The sequence below is a fragment of the Gopherus evgoodei genome, chromosome 3, assembly GCF_007399415.2.
Source record: "Gopherus evgoodei ecotype Sinaloan lineage chromosome 3, rGopEvg1_v1.p, whole genome shotgun sequence".
Lineage (NCBI taxonomy): Eukaryota > Metazoa > Chordata > Testudines > Testudinidae > Gopherus > Gopherus evgoodei.
This window is the reverse complement of record NC_044324.1, coordinates 131,478,108-131,493,993: the sequence shown is the minus strand read 5'-3', so window position 1 is coordinate 131,493,993 and position 15,886 is coordinate 131,478,108. Positions and strand designations below refer to the sequence as shown.

General features: G+C 40.7%; 1 protein-coding gene across 1 annotated transcript in view; it reads right to left on the bottom strand.

The window, feature by feature from the left end:
- The window catches only part of FNDC1 (fibronectin type III domain containing 1), a 129,139-nt gene that overhangs the window by 81,196 nt on the left and 32,057 nt on the right, over nt 1-15,886 (bottom strand). The gene's annotated exons all lie outside the window — the stretch shown is intronic.

Sequence of the window (15,886 nt, the reverse complement as noted above, 5' to 3'; positions counted from 1 at the left end):
TATAAAAATCATTTGTAGTTGATATTTCTAATAAGTCAGAAACTTTTCTCTTAAGAAACCATATTTATATGACTACTGCTTGAGCAACTAAGTCACTCATTCCAATGGCATTACCTTCTTTTTTTGTGCCAGTTCCCAATTTAAATATACATGGTATCATGCTAACAAGTACGCAATGGTAAAAGTAGATAGCTCCCCCTACTGTTTCTCTCACTGCACCAGCCAGGAAGGAGTGCTGCTTACCCAAACCAGGGAGAGAAGATGGATCTGTGTTCCCTCCCATTTCCCTTTATTTTAATCCCTGCTAGCACCATTCAGAGAGCAGGTACACTCATTAGATGGCACATTTCCTCTGTGAGATCAAGTTATTCTAAAGGAAATGCCACTGCCTACATAAAGTTTCAGAAGAGGATTAGACTGTCTTTTCTGGGCTCTGGGTCATCACGCTCCTGTGGCTTTCGGCATTTTGCTAAAAGTTAGAAAGTTGCAAGGTAAAAAAAATACCGAAAGAAGAAAGATGTGTAAAACTTTAGCTGATGCGATTGCACCAGCACCATGAGGCTCCAGTTCTGATTCAGATGCTGACTGGGACTCCTTGATGCTACTGCAATGCAAAAACTAAATTTGAAAAATATCAATCAATCATTAAAGACTAGAGAGTATGTAACAGACACCCTGCAGATAAAGCAAGTTTTCTCCTTAATTTTGCTTTCACTCTAGGCCATAGGCACAACTTTCCTTTCAATTACACCTGCAAAACTTCACTGAGCTCAGGGTTGAGGCAACAGCAAAGAGAATTTGTCTATCTGGATCCAAATGTCCCCAGCTGGAGGGACTAAGCATGCCTACTTTTGGCACCACTTCAAGAAAATATCCCTATGCAGGGATGCATGTAAGCACATACTTAACTTTAAGCATGTACCTAAGTCAAATTGGAACTAATAGGACTTAAATACTGCTTAAAGTTAAGTAACATGCTTAAATGCTTTCCTGAATCAGGGCCTCAGAGTTGCTATTCACATATCCAAGGGTCAACTATGAATGATTACTAACTGTAGTCTGTAACCTATCATTTAAATCAGCTTCTGTACCAAATGAATGGAGGATAGGTAATATGACACCAATTTTTTAAAAGGGCTTCAGAGGTGATCCCAGCAATTACAGGCTAGTAAGCCTGACTTCAGTACCTGACAAACTGGTTGAAACTATAGTAAAGAACAAAATTGTCAGACACATAGATTAGCATAATTTGTTGGGAAAGAGTCAACATGGTTTTTGTAAAGGGAAATCGTGCCTCACCAATCTACTAGAATTCTTTGAGGGGGTCAACAAGCATGTGGACAAGGAGGATCCAGTGGATATAGTGTACTTAGATTTTCAGAAAGCCTTTGACAAGGTCCCTCACCAAAGACTCTTAAGCAAAATAAGCTGTCATGGGATAAAAGGGAAGATTCTCTCATGGATTGGTAACTGGTTAAAAGATAGGAAACAAAGGTTAGGAATAAATGGTCAGTTTTCAGAATGGAGAGAGATAAATAGTAGTGTCCCCCAGGGGTCTGTACTGGGACCAGTCCTATTCAACATATTAATAAATGATCTGGAAAAAGTTTTAAACAGAGAGGTGGTAAAATTTGCAGTTGATACAAAACTACTCAACATGGTTAAGTCCTAAGCAGACTGAGAAGAGCTACAAAAGGATCTCTCAAAACTGGGTGACTGGGCAACAAAATGGCAGATGAAATTCAGTGTTGATAAATGCAAAGTAATACACATTGGAAAACATAATCCCAACTATACATATAAAACGATGGGGTTTAAATTAGCTGTTACCACTCAGGAAAGAGATCTTGGAGTCACTGTGAATAGTTCTTTGAAAACATCCACTCAACGTGCAGTGGCAGTCAAAAAAGTGAACAGAATGTTGGGAATTATTAAGAAAGGGATAGATAATAAGACAGAAAACATCATATTGCCTCTATATAAATCCATGGTACACCCACATCTTGAATACTGCACGCAGATGTAGTCGTCCTATCTCGAAAAAGATATATTGGAATTGGAAAAGGTTCAGAAAAGGGCAACAAAAATGGTTAGGGGGATGGAACGATTTCCGTATGAAGAGAAATTAATAAGACTCAGACTTTTCAGCTTGGAAAAGAGACAACTAACGGAGGATATGATAGAGGTCTATAAAATCATGACAGAGTGTGGAGAAAGTAAATAAGGAAGTGTTATTTATTCCTTCTCATAACACAAGAACTAGGGATCACCAAATGAAATTAATAGGCAGCAGGTTTAAAATAAACAAAAGGAAGTATTTTTTCGCACAACACACAGCCAGCCTGTGGAATTCTTTGCCAGAGAATATTGTGAAGGCCAAGATTATAACAGAGTTCAAAAAAAAGAACTAGATAAATTCATGGAGGACAGATCCATCAATGGCTATTAGCCAAGATGGGCAGGGATGGCATCCCCAACCTGTTTGCTAGAAGCTCGGAATGGGCGACAAGGAATGGATCACTTGATGATTACCTGTTCTGTTCATTCCCTCTGGGAATCTTTATTAAGCAATCATCTGGCCTAAGCAACCACCTAAGGTATCTCAATCATTTCCCAAAGTTAAATTATCACTTGCAAGGGATCACTTTTCCAGTGCGACCAGAGACTGCCTAGACCTGGTCACAGAGCTCTCCTAGCAGACCACCTGAAAAGGTTTGGATTTCAGTGCTCCTAAAGCACATGCTAGATGACGGACACGGCTTCAGGGCACAAGGCACTGTGCACTTTGCAGAGTTCTGTGTATTGCTTTTAGTTTTTATGATGAAACGCCTTTTGATTTGACGTAACTATTATATAACTGACCAACTGTTCAATGGTTCAGCCATATATGTACAGATGACATTTTTAATCTGTTTTTCTTAAGTATTTATAGTTCAATTATTTTATAAAGTTAAAGTTTTAAAATATTTTTACTTGTGTGGCCAGATTCATCTCTACATTCTGGCTTCTTTACACCAGTCATTCAACACAAAGCAGATATAAACCCAGATTAACCAGCAAATTAAGCCAGCTTTACAGCTGCTTTGAGAAGCTGGCACAATGCAAATGGGTCAGAGCATAGCAGTGGATCTGGTCCTAAGTGTTACATAAAAAAATAACAAATTTTATATTAAATAAGTATTTAATTTATGGGATTCCCTTTCACTTTTCAAATAACATTTTCAGTCACTCTCATTAAAAGGCTACCTGCTCAAGCAACCACTTTTTCTTGTTCCTTTGTCACTTAATACAGGTTTTACCATATAACCCATTTTCAAAGGTAAATTATTTACAGACTGCATATACTATCCAGTGCTAATTTATAGTCCTGTCATACAGAACTATAAATCTAGCAAATTCAAGTCCTGAATCTCCTCTTCCCCTTTATTTTGTAATAAATGTACATTATTGCTGAAGCTTTTCTTCACTGAATCAACTAAGAAGAGCTTACACTAGCTAAATAATGTAATTAAACCTTTGAGAAGCTTGTTGGCTGAGTGTGGCAGGAAGGGAATCTACAGTGGATCATTTTTTTCTTCACCAGTTAGTGTCATAGCTTTCCAACTGGAATTACTATAAGGAGTTCCAGGGGACAAAGGGTATAAAAGAAACCAAGCCAGCCAGAAAGCCATATGGAAAGTATTCTATTTAAAACAAATGTTGCTTTAGGCAAAAAGAAGTGTATCTGCTCTAATGTTAAATGAAGGACATTCATTGAGATTTTAAAAATAGGACATTGCAAGCTTTAAAAGATATTCCTCATGCTAGTTCCAGGGATTTCGGCCTGTCTGCCCCATTTTACTAATAACCTATTTCTTGTTGCCACAGTTCAACCCCAATTATCTGAAGGTGTCAAGGACACCGAACATTTTTGAACAGACAGGGGTTCAGATAATTGTAGATGCCAGCCCAGCTGGCTTTTGTATCTGCACTCAAGGCTAGGAATCCTGAGCACCAATCCTGCTAAACCTGCTTATTTATAGAGAGCAGGCTGGATTCTCCTAGGCTAGTTGGCTTTGCAGCTCCAAGGGCCAGAACGCCTCAGGACTGAACTGCACATGAGTCCTGGTCACGAGAAGCTAAACTCCCTATGACAGGATTAAAGCTGGAGTCTTGTGGGGCTCTGTAACTCTCCAGGACCAAAGTCATTGCACAGCTCACTATTTGAGCGAGATCCTGAATTCAGCTCAGCTATTCAGTTGTATCTGGGGATAGGAGAGACGAGGAACTCAATATTTTAAAAATCACTCAAGCCTCCAAAACCAACAAGCCATCCCACCACAGCTATTGATTCAGTTACAGATTTCAAAGAGAACACATTCCAAGAACTTCCTGACCCCAAAATACACTGTGTGCCCCTGATGCCAACGAAACCCTGGAGCTAGCAAGATCTGAAAGCCAGCCTAGCACAACAGTGACTGCTGGAGCTGCTAATGAGACCACAGGTTAGATTTTTGTGGAATACTGGTGTAGGCAGCATTCCACAAAAGCATCTTTAGAGCTCAGCAGAATTTGGGTTCTGAAGAGAGGAGGGTGGGCCAGGGAAGGAAAAAATTCTCTGTTTGGCAGAGGGAAGGTGACAGACTGAAACAGAGGAAGAGGAAGTTTACCAGAAAATGTTTACACTACGGTGAGATGAAAATGGGAAAGCAGGTGGAGAATCTGGTTCAGAGGAAGGGTGAAAGAAGTGGTGGAGATGGGAAAAAGCAAAGAGAAGAACAGGAGCAGGGCAGGAAATGAAGGATGGAAAAAGACAAAACAAAGCTGGAATAATTTTTTGTACACCTAACAAAATGGAGCATTTTGAGTTTCATCCATTACAAATTGGGGCTTGCAAAAATCCACTCTGCTCCTGAGAGCAGATTAATAAGAGAAGCTAATAAAAGACAGCCTGGTGATCGCTGAAATACACATTAGAAGCCAGATTCAGTAAAGGTGATGCAAAGAGATGCAAACAACACCTCCCTTCTCAGGACTGGATTCTCCATAAGGAAGGGCAGGAGCTTTAAGTCACAGCTAGGTATTCCATGTGCTGAATCAATGCGCCCCACCACCCTGGCTGGCCTGAAATGAACCATGACACTACACACTTTTGGGGCATTGCTGACCTCAGTGGGGCCCTGGAGTGGAGGGGTGTTGCCAATGCTTTCTGCTATCAGTCTCCTTCTCCCAGATGACTTCCCCCTATGACACTGGAACTGCCAAAGACAAAACATGTCAGAGCAATGTGAAAACTGCAGAGCCCGCCGTTTTTATTCCACCTGAGATGTTTCCGTGTTCACTACTCTTCCACAGAAATCTAATCTTACATTTTAGACGGGTTTCAGCTGCATGGTTCCCACTGGGCTTTGAAACAGGCCTTCAACAAAGCAATCAAAGACTCATTGACTTCAGTCTGCTTGGATCAGGTCCTAAATCAGAAGGAGTCATAATTATGAACCCCCTCTCATGCCCAATAATTTTTTTTTTTTTCAAAATTTTGGTGCTAGTGGCTACCCTAGGTGAGCTGCTTGGTAGAGCGAGGGATTGAGTCTCTCTCTCCCCTTTTTCCTTTCCTTTGTGCCTTTTAAATACTGCTACCATTTTCTGGACATGTAGTTGGGCACTACTAATGTGGCAAAGCCGAAGTAGCTGCACGCATCCAGAAATGTGATATCTTCTGAGAAGCTGCCCATTAAAAAAATGTAAGTATTTATTAAAGTTAAGTCACAAGTAGCACTACAGATTATTTCCCTCACACGCTCTTTTAGAAGAAAACCCCACATTATCTGCCTGTACAGGAAGCTGTATCTTGGCCCCAAGAATTCAGGCCTGACTTAGGCCCTGCTCTTATCCATTCACAGTCAAAATGCCTATTGATTTTTCCAGAGTTTTTGTCTGGGATAAAGCTTTATTTAATGAGCTTCCTCCAGAGCACAAGGTCTAAGGCAGCCTACAACGTCTTCCAATGGCCACACAAGGAGGCATGTCTTATTTGCCAAATCACACAAATTCTTTAGCGAAGCTCATCAGTTTTCTAGTAAAGTAAAATGATCAGCTACAGAAAGAAGCACTGACTCTAGCTGTGTGGGGGGTGGGGGGAAACCTACAAATCAAAACATTCTATTAAATTAACAAGCCATCATAGTCAGATACCACAAAAATATCAGGAGTTGTCAATTTAGCACCACAACAGGAGATAATTACTATTCAGTGTTTGCCTTTCCCTTCCTTAGTCAGCAAGAACGTTTCTGTGTTTTCATTCCATGTGGTATTATTGTGGAGCTGGAAAATTGGATATTCTGCTGCAAAAGTTTCAGGTAGTTAGCAAGAGTTCTCTGGCAAATATTCCTATAATTGAATGCAATCCACATGAAACAGATAGAGAGCTCTTGGAATATCTCTCCTTCTATACATGTTTTAAATCAGTGCATCTAAGTACACTGCCATGTGCGGAAGGGCAAAGTAACAAAACCAGTAGAGATCAATTGCTGTCATTTAGTAATAATGAGCACATAACAACACACTGATTGAAAACACTCATCAAAAAGGACTGTAAACATCAGCTGACAACTGAAATATTATCGAGGTTATTTTTATGCTTGCAAAATAAAACAAATACATTGCAGTCTATATTGTACAGATAATGGATGATTTGTTCATTAAAATAGAAAGTTTCAGCTATCAAATAAGATCAGTTGATTGATTGATTATCTGCTCATCACATGGGATCAGGGCACTTGTGCAAAAGTTAAAATAACTAATATGAAAGACCAAATAATATGGGTATTAATACCAAACCGCTTGATTCACTCACCACCCTCCCACAGTAAATCTCCTTTTGGTTTAACCAGCCACTCCTCTGCTTCCTAACTGCAATCAATTGCCCTCTAGTTTAATAACTAGACAGCACAAGTGCAGCTTATACCACAACTCAAAAGCTGCCAAATTCATGCATTGGCAGCCTGCAAGAAGGATCAAAATCCAGAGCTGAGGAGAATCCCACCAAGAATGTTCTGCAACCTGCCCAACTAAGTTCACCACTAGAGACAAGGGAATAAGGGCATTCCAACCAATTGCAACTACCATGACAGGGCACAGGGCATGAGGGGATCTCAAAACAGTCAAGATATTTCTGTTGAATCGGATACTAATGCAACAAGTGCTAGCTGGAGTCCAACCTCTCTTAAATATGAACTCTACCTCTATAATAGTGGAGTCATGGGTGTGCTCCGCAGTACTGTACAAACAAAAAACACTCCTTATGTGAATTTACTTAAAAAAAAAAAAAGTACCTGGGTCAGCTCACTTGATAGGTGGCAATGTTCTGCACTACTATTCACGAGACCTGATTTCTCTGCTGATCCCAGTCTCTTGTTACCTATGCTGCAGAGGCTCACAGGACTCAGTGCCAGGGTAGGGAATTGTGTTTCCACACTGCAAAAGTTCCTCCCCCAAACTTGTAAAGAGTGGCATGACTGACCTGCTTCTGCTGGAAAGGAGGTGGATGCAAGGCCGGCCCTCTAGAGCAAGGCTTAAAGTGGATTAGATCTTCTGAACTACCAGAAGGATCAGAAATGCAGTAGTTCTAACCCAGCAAAATGAATCAGTAAATGAAAGAAGAGTCCCACCAAGTTTTCTCTCTCATTCTTCTATGGATAGTTTTAAAGATAATTCCAATTGCAAGATAAAACCCTTTTAAAAGTATCCACAATCTTAATACCTACTGGCTTGGCCTCCTCTCACCATTGAAAACTTTTACTTTAAAACACTTAGCATTTGGAGAGTCCGTTACAACATTAACCAATCAGTCTTTACAACAACCCTGTAGATAATCCCATTTTATGTCTTGGGGAACAGGGTTAAAGAGGTTAAGTAACTTACCCACAGTCACAAAGAGTCAGGGAGAGATGCTGGCTCCACTGAAGTCAATGGTAAAACTCTCATTGACATCAATAGGGCCAGGATTTCAACCTCAAAGTCGTAACCAGGATTAAAACGCCTGAAGCCACTGATGCCCCACTCCTGTGTTCTGACAGCAGCTCTCTATCGCTGTCTCTAGTAATGGTGGGGGAAAGTATCCCAGTGTTTTCTATTAAGTATTTAGTATCCTAAATAATAAATGTTAATAACAAATACAGTATGGCAACTCATCATTAGCATGTGTCTTGCAGTGTTTATTATTTTTCACTTGGTTCTCTACTGTTCTCAAGAGGCAATTCATTTCATACATCTGTTTTAAGTACTGGTATAATTCTGATATGCCATTTTAAAGTTGCATTCAACGTGAAAAGTACAGATTATGAAGCAGAGTATATTTGAAAGAGGAGAAAGTAGACCAGCCAAGTCAAGCACATAAAAACTTTTCATTAATCTTTACAACTCAAAGTTTGCCATCAATCTGCTATTCCAGAGAAAAGGGGGATGGAGGCTACCACTATTCCAAGAAATGAAAAGAAAACAGCACCTTAACGACCCACCAGACCACGGAAATGGATCCGATTAGACCACAACTCTCCTGGTGCGCACTCGCTCTGTCATCCTCAGCCTTTGTAATGAGCCCGGTGCCACATCAGCATACGGGAAATAAAATACCAAGAAAAGTTGTTTTCAGAAGGCCTGCACGATCCAAGTCCTATTGAGTTAATGGAAGCATTTCCATTGACTTCAGTGAGAGCTGGATCAGGGGCATAGTTGCAAGAGCAGAGGCATCTCCTGCAAAAGGTGTGCCAGTTCAAACAATGGTGATGTGGTCCTCTGAGATTTATCCTCACCACTGTTTATTTTTATCCCCTTTGTTCTGCTGCTGCAGCAGCACTGAAGACATATTCCTGCAGAGACAGACAGACCACTAACTTTGGTAGCTTATTTTTATGATTGCCCTACTGACAGTACTGTACCTGGACTAAGCCTTCACTGGACCCGATTCTTCTCTCACTCCCACAAGTTTTGTGCCATTGACTGATGCAAAGGAAATGAATACCAGGCCTAAGATGTGCTATTTACACCCACAAATAAGGGCAAGAGCCTGAAGCCTTACTTAAGTTAGGAACTAGCTTACTGCAATCAGTGGGACTGCTCATGGTGTAAGGTACTACTGAACATGAGTAAAGGCATGAGAATCTGGCCATAACAAAGAAAGCTTTAATCCTGCTCCCATTGAAATCAATGGCAAAATTCAATTTGACTTCAAAGAGAGCAAGATCTGGTACTTGACCAAACAGGTAGGTAGCTTCTCCTTGCCATTCAAAGAGCAATGTTCTAAGACTTGCTTACATGGATTCTGGGACAGCTCTTGCACTTAAAGCCAATGGAAGTTTTCCGATGGATTTATATGGCTTCTGTATCAGTGCCTCTCTTGGGACATGATCCATCATTAAGAAGTTTGAGGGACGTTCCCTATAAAGCCTTTGTCTGTTGTGTGCAAGCATGTCTAAAGAAGTAGTTTGTCTGCACTTCTGCTTGTCTGTAGCAAATAGAGAATGTAATTCTTTAGTTGTCTGCATAACACAATGGAAAGTGTGCCATAATTCACCGGGCCCAGGCCAAGAATTTTCGGCAGTGTACCAGTAGCCAACAGTGATGTCTGTTTTATGTGAAACCATTCATTATAAATCTTTAGAGGAGGTTACCTGGCATCCAGAATACATTTGTTAAAATGACAGGCTTTGCAGACATGTTCAAAAATGGTGCAAAACTCTCTTTTAAGAGCCCTGTGAGTGCTTAGTACAGTAGCACAGGGACATTTTCAAACTCAAGGAAGAAATATGCTCAATGCATGTATTATTACTTAGGAACAACAGAGTGAATTGTTGATAGGTTAATAACATTCCAACCCCACCCTCAGGGCCAGACCCAAAGTCCACTTAAGTCAATGGAAAGACTCCCACTGATTTCAATGGGGTTTGGCTTGAGCCCTAAACATCTAGATTGCTATTCCATTTTGTGTTTGTTGCCTTTTTCTATTAATGTTGTTCTTTCTCCCTTTGGGTATCTCCCGTAGCTATCTAATGTCAAGTGTACTCTCAGAAAAACATGAAAAGAGCTGTCTCAGTGCATGACAACGACAAACTTCATCCTGCAATGGGTGCAACAGTCCAACTCCACATGGATCAGCTTGCAGGATCGAGGCCTGAATCCTCATCTGCCAAAGGTGAGCTCTCCCTCAGATGCTTTGTACTGTCACACTCTACAAAGGTTGGGAGTGGAAGCTAATATTTCCTTTAGTCTCAGTTGTAAAGGTGTCCATCCAGAGCACTGAGCAATCATTATAAAATACATTTATGCTCAGAACAATGAGCCAGTTTGGGCTTATTAGGGGTGAGGGGCTTGCTAAAGCTGATGAACCTCTTAAGGCTCAGAGAGTAGGAGGCTGGCAAGCTGCTAAGCATTGCCTCCAATGGCTTGTGGGATAGATTCCAGAGGTCTCCCTAGAGCCTCCTAAGGCTTATAAAAGGGGCATGAACCTCCTAGAGCTCATGGCAAGGCCACACAAGACTTGTGAGGTTTTCAAGAGGGGGGTTAGAAACTCTGATGAGCCTCTTGAAGCTTACAGGTGATGGTATTTGTTGCCCCCACCACACACAGTGAGCCTCACAGGTGTCACAGGAGACAGAGGCAGTCGGGGGCTGAAGAGCACTATAAGGCTTGTGGGGAGCCCAGAGTGAGTGCCACTTCACTCTGCAGGACTCATGCGTGGCACCAGAGAAGCAGCAGGGAAGACAATCTTCACTTCCCCGTAAGTGCAAGTCAAGGGGCTATAATGCTACACTGGGAATAGGTCTCCCTGAAGAGTAGCTGTAACGAATTTACTTCCACATGCACTCCATCTCAGAGTGCCTTTCCATGCCCATTCCTAAAATACCAGCTTTACTCATTGTGGCGCTCTGCACAGAGGGAGAGCCACATTCAAATTCAAAGCAGTCCTGTGTTCTGCTCCTTTTTCCTGAGTTAAATGTTTAATAGGTGATTCTCCCTCATTTCAGAATCAGTTAAGTTAGTAAATTACTAAAATAGCATACTGTACTAAAGTGGCTTACATTATTAAATCCAGTTTAAAATACATAAGAAATCTAGCTAAGTCATAAATCAAGAGACCAGTGGAAATGGATTATGGTGCCTTTCCTCCTCTTCCAACATTTTCTAAATTACAAACATGGATAATTTTGTTATATTAGTATTTACCAACAGAAACAATTCCAAGTAATCTCCCAGTCCAGATGTTCTTGTAAAAGAATTGGACAGTTGGTTCATAAATCAAGTTAGCAATTTCCCCATCACTTTCTTAAGCAACTTTGCTTACTTCACCAATCAGCCAACTGCATACACATATCCTTAAGCAGAACTGTAAAAATAGCATCAGACTTTTCTTTGTAGTGCAATCTGAGAACATAACAGAGTCACCACTGCTTTCCTGGGGCAGAGTTAAAGCTGTGTTGGCTATCCGAGTGCTAATTCAACCCTGAACTTCCTCCATTTCTATTGTTTGTGTTTTAAACTCTACCATTCTTGAAAAATAGTACACACTCAAAAAAATTATCTATACCTACAACCTTACTTTACCTTAGAGTTTTATACTCTCATATAATACTTATAAAACATTTAAGATGAAGTATAAAGTGTACATGAATGAGAGAGAGAGAAAAACTAAACAAGAGGAACAGTGTAAAAAAAAAACAACCTTTACTCATGAAATCAGTGGAGCTACTTGAGGAGTAAGGTACTACTTGGTGTGAGTCAGGGAGGCAGAATCCAGCCCTATGCAGTCACACAGTGTGTGATCTAACAAGCGTGGAAGCAAACTGGTGTCTCCAGGGAATGCACTGGTACCTGACCACAGTGATGTATTTATCTGTCATGACCACTGGTCCCAGAGCTGATTGAATTTTTAAATAAATACAGTGAGTGTGTTTATCTAAATGTCCTCAAACTTTATAGAACACACATTGAATTTATTGGAATGTGTGAACAATTATGTGAATGGGAGGGAACATGTGTAGTTTACAGCAAGGGGCCTCCAAGTCATGGGTGCTGCATTCTCATTCTGGACCTACCACAGAATTGTCACTGGAGTATCTTAGCACCCGACCTTAGTGGGATTTGGGGCAAATCATTCACGTATTCTGTTGCATTTTAGGCCTTGGGGGATCTGCAAAAGGGGAAAGAGGATTTGGTCCTTAACTGTATTGTAGCTGTTATATACTTCCCAACAGTCCGAGGTTTTGTGGGAACATCTGCCTTCAACCAGGACATGGGGCTTCAGGGTCAAGGGCAGTTTGGCACAGGTTCCCTGTTTGAGAGGACCCCCAAACTGTGTGGTGCTGCAAACTGGTGCATGAGGCATAGCGCCACTCAAGTTTGGCCCGACTGTCCCTCCATGTCAATCTACGGAGGAGCAGATGAGCCAAACCTGAGTGGCACTGAGCCCTTGTGTGCTAGGTCACAATGCTAGTCAAATTTGGCTCTGTCTCCATCTATGGAGGGCCGGATAGGCCAAACCAGAATGGTGCCTGCTCCACTTTGACCACTTGGAAAGTTGGGAGAGACACTATTATTACACATCTGTAAAATGGCTACAATAATACTTATCTATCTCAGAGGAATTGTGAGGCTTTACTAATTTATTAACACTTATGTAGTAGTTTGAGATTCTCAGAGGAAAATTGCTACATACTGTGGTGTTTTGAAAACTGTTAAAATTATAAGCTATCACTTTAAATTCTCGGGGGTTCTCCTGGTTCTGCTTGCAAGCTAGGGGGCATTGTAGGGAAGAAAGTGATATGGATCTAGCAGCACTTAGTCTGCAAAGAGCCAGCCTAGAGAAAGATGGGGTGAGTTGTGCCACTCTGCCTTACAAAACATTCTGCTTTCCCTCTCTTTTTAGGGTTCTTGTCTGTTATGGTTCAGAATTTTAAGAACTATGCCATGTTGCAACCTTCCAGAAGAGTATTGTATGGTTTTAATCTAACTTCTCCATTTGCCGTGAACATACCACATATGCTCAAAATATTACTTGATAGAAATGCATCTGGATGTATTTTAAATTGTAAATATCACATGCCCTTTTCATCACCTAAAATGGGGACTGTTCTGCTCGCAGCTTGTCAGCCATATCCATAAAACTGAATTTGACTACAAACAAAAATCCTACGTTGTGCTGCTCAGTTGAGCTATGTTGTACTTACCTCTCCCCCAGTATGCCCCCTCTTTCCCAAAAAAACCCTCACTAATTCTGCTAGTATGTTTGTACATTCAAAAGTTTTAAACATAAAAAAGCAGTTGTACATGGTGTTTAGTAGGATGCACAACCTTTAAGGCTGACAGGGACCACCATGTGAAGGGTTCTTCTCCGGATCCCACCAATTGAGCACTTAACATCGGGTGCAGACCAGCCCTGGACTACGTGATGTTGCCTTATCAGGCTCTGCGTTGGAATTGGCTGGTCTAGCAACATGATGATCAAGGGGGATACATCAATGGCCCCAATACTTGTGGCTACAGCAGAGCACCTCAAAATATGAAGCATCTCCTGATGCCAGCTGCTTGAGTGCAAATGTTCTTCCAGTGACCCAATGGAGCGCAGAGATCAGGCAATTGCATGTGAACAGATGTGGTGGGAAGCAATTTGAGGACACAACAAGACGAAGCATAAAAAAAGAAACCACTAAACATTTTTCTCATCATCAACAAAATAATACTGCTGGCTGATATGAGCACTGCACCAGATGCCAACATAAATAAGTACACTCATATGGATTCAAATACATAGCGGAGATGGACAATGTCTATTTTGTACATTATGTTACACAGCCTACTGTTCTAGTAAGTCTTCATTAGAACGTTTCCCTTTTAAAGCTATTGCTTTGTGGGTCGTATGAGTTTGTCTTATCTGTTGTTGCTACAAGAAGGTAGGCTTTAATTAATTAAATTGATTAATTTAATTGGTACAGACATCTGGACCACTATCTTTGAGTAGAATACATCAATACCACCATCAGGATAATAACAAATACACAGCCTGAGACAACTCCATTCCTAAGCACACAGTAACAGTGACTGATTGATGCTCACAGTAATGGGGCATACTGCAGTGTTCTATAAAGCACAGCAGCTGCAAAAGACATGAATCGAATGAAAAAAAAAGTACTGTATGTTGCACATGGGATTAGTTTGACAATGAGATATAAATGAAATGATTGTCAAGGAGTGCATGTGTGATAGAAGCACAAAGCACTTGGCCGCTTGCGCTTTGTTGGATACATGAATCAAGTGAGAAAAAATACTTGTCGTGGTTCCATTAAATGGTCCTGCATCCATAAAGGCAAAGCCATCAGCCTTAATTCATTCACCTTCTAAATTAGGGAAATGCATCTTTATAGGTAGAAAAAAGGGAAGCTTGGCTTCTCATCTTTCATTGTTACACTCTGTTATCTTCTGAGAAGAAGTCTGCTAAGTGTCCTGGACTTACAGAATATGCAGTGCTAACAGTCAAAAACACTTTTTTGCTGTATTTTTACAGAATTGCTCATGTATGTATTTTTAATTAATGTTCACCAGTTGAGGGCTAAGTTATCTTCTGCATTCAGTTTATCTTGAAAGCACTCACAGTGTCTATTGCAACATCAATTTTCAGTCTTTCATTTAGAGTCTCATCCAAAGTCCACTGGAAGTCCCTCCATTTTCTTCAGTGGGCTATGGAGCTGGTCTCTAGAGCCTAACCACATAATACAGCCATCTGCACGGTACATATGGCTTACTTTGAAACCCACATACATTCTGGTGTGAGATAAGACGACAGCAAGGCATAATCACTGGCATTACCCCTTCAAGTCCAATTAGAATGCAAAAAGCCACCCCTTTATTCCAGCTAAACTTACCAGGTGGGCCGTCAGGTCTGTAAACTAGATTGTTCACTCCACTGTGGTTCTCTGCTGTACTTTTTTCTGGTTACATTACCCCAGCTCTAAAACATACGGTTTACATCAAGCCACTGTTTCAAGTCTCCAGGAGCTATAGTAGGCCATTTGATTTACCAACAGTTTAACTTAGAATGAAATATGAAATCAGATACAATCCATAGCCTGCTGACTGTTTTCCAACAGAGAGAAAGATGAGCCGATAGTATAAAAATTAGGAAAGTTCTTTATAACTTTAACTTTTCCACACAGAAATATACTTTAGCTAGAGACAATGGAGTAAAATGTAGTGAAGAATGTATTGTGTGTGACATGCATACTTTAATTATTCTCCACTCTCAAACTGAAGTGCTAAACCAGGGGTCAGCAACCTTTCAGAAGCAGCATGCTGCGTCTTCATTTATTCACTCAGATTTAAGGTTTCGCATGCCAGTAATACATTTTAACATTTTTAAAAGGTCTCTTTCTATAAGTTTGTAATATATAACTAAATTATTGTTGCATGTAAAGTAAATACAGTCTTTAAAATGTTTAAGAACCTTCATTTAAAATTAAATTAAAATGCAGAGCCCCCCGGACCAGTGGCCAGGACCCGGGCAGTGTAAGTGCCACTGAAAATCAGCTTGCGTGCTGCCTTCGGCACGTGTTCCATAGGTTACCTACCCCTGTGCTAAACAATAATTGGAAAAATATGAACATTTTGCAAGACCAAAGTTTGAAAATAATTAAAAAAGCCCAACTACTTAAAATAATATTATTGCAAATGTACTTTTAAATCTGTGCACAAGCCCTCACCAAAACCTTTCCTTGCCTAGATGCATCCCCTACAATTGGCTCTCTAATTAATGTTCTTTTGCTTCCGGCTGTTTTACTTCAGGGCAATTCTCTCATTTCTACTGCCATGGCCCTAGGATTCTGTCACTTCTGTCCCAGAGACCTCTCACTGTCTTTTC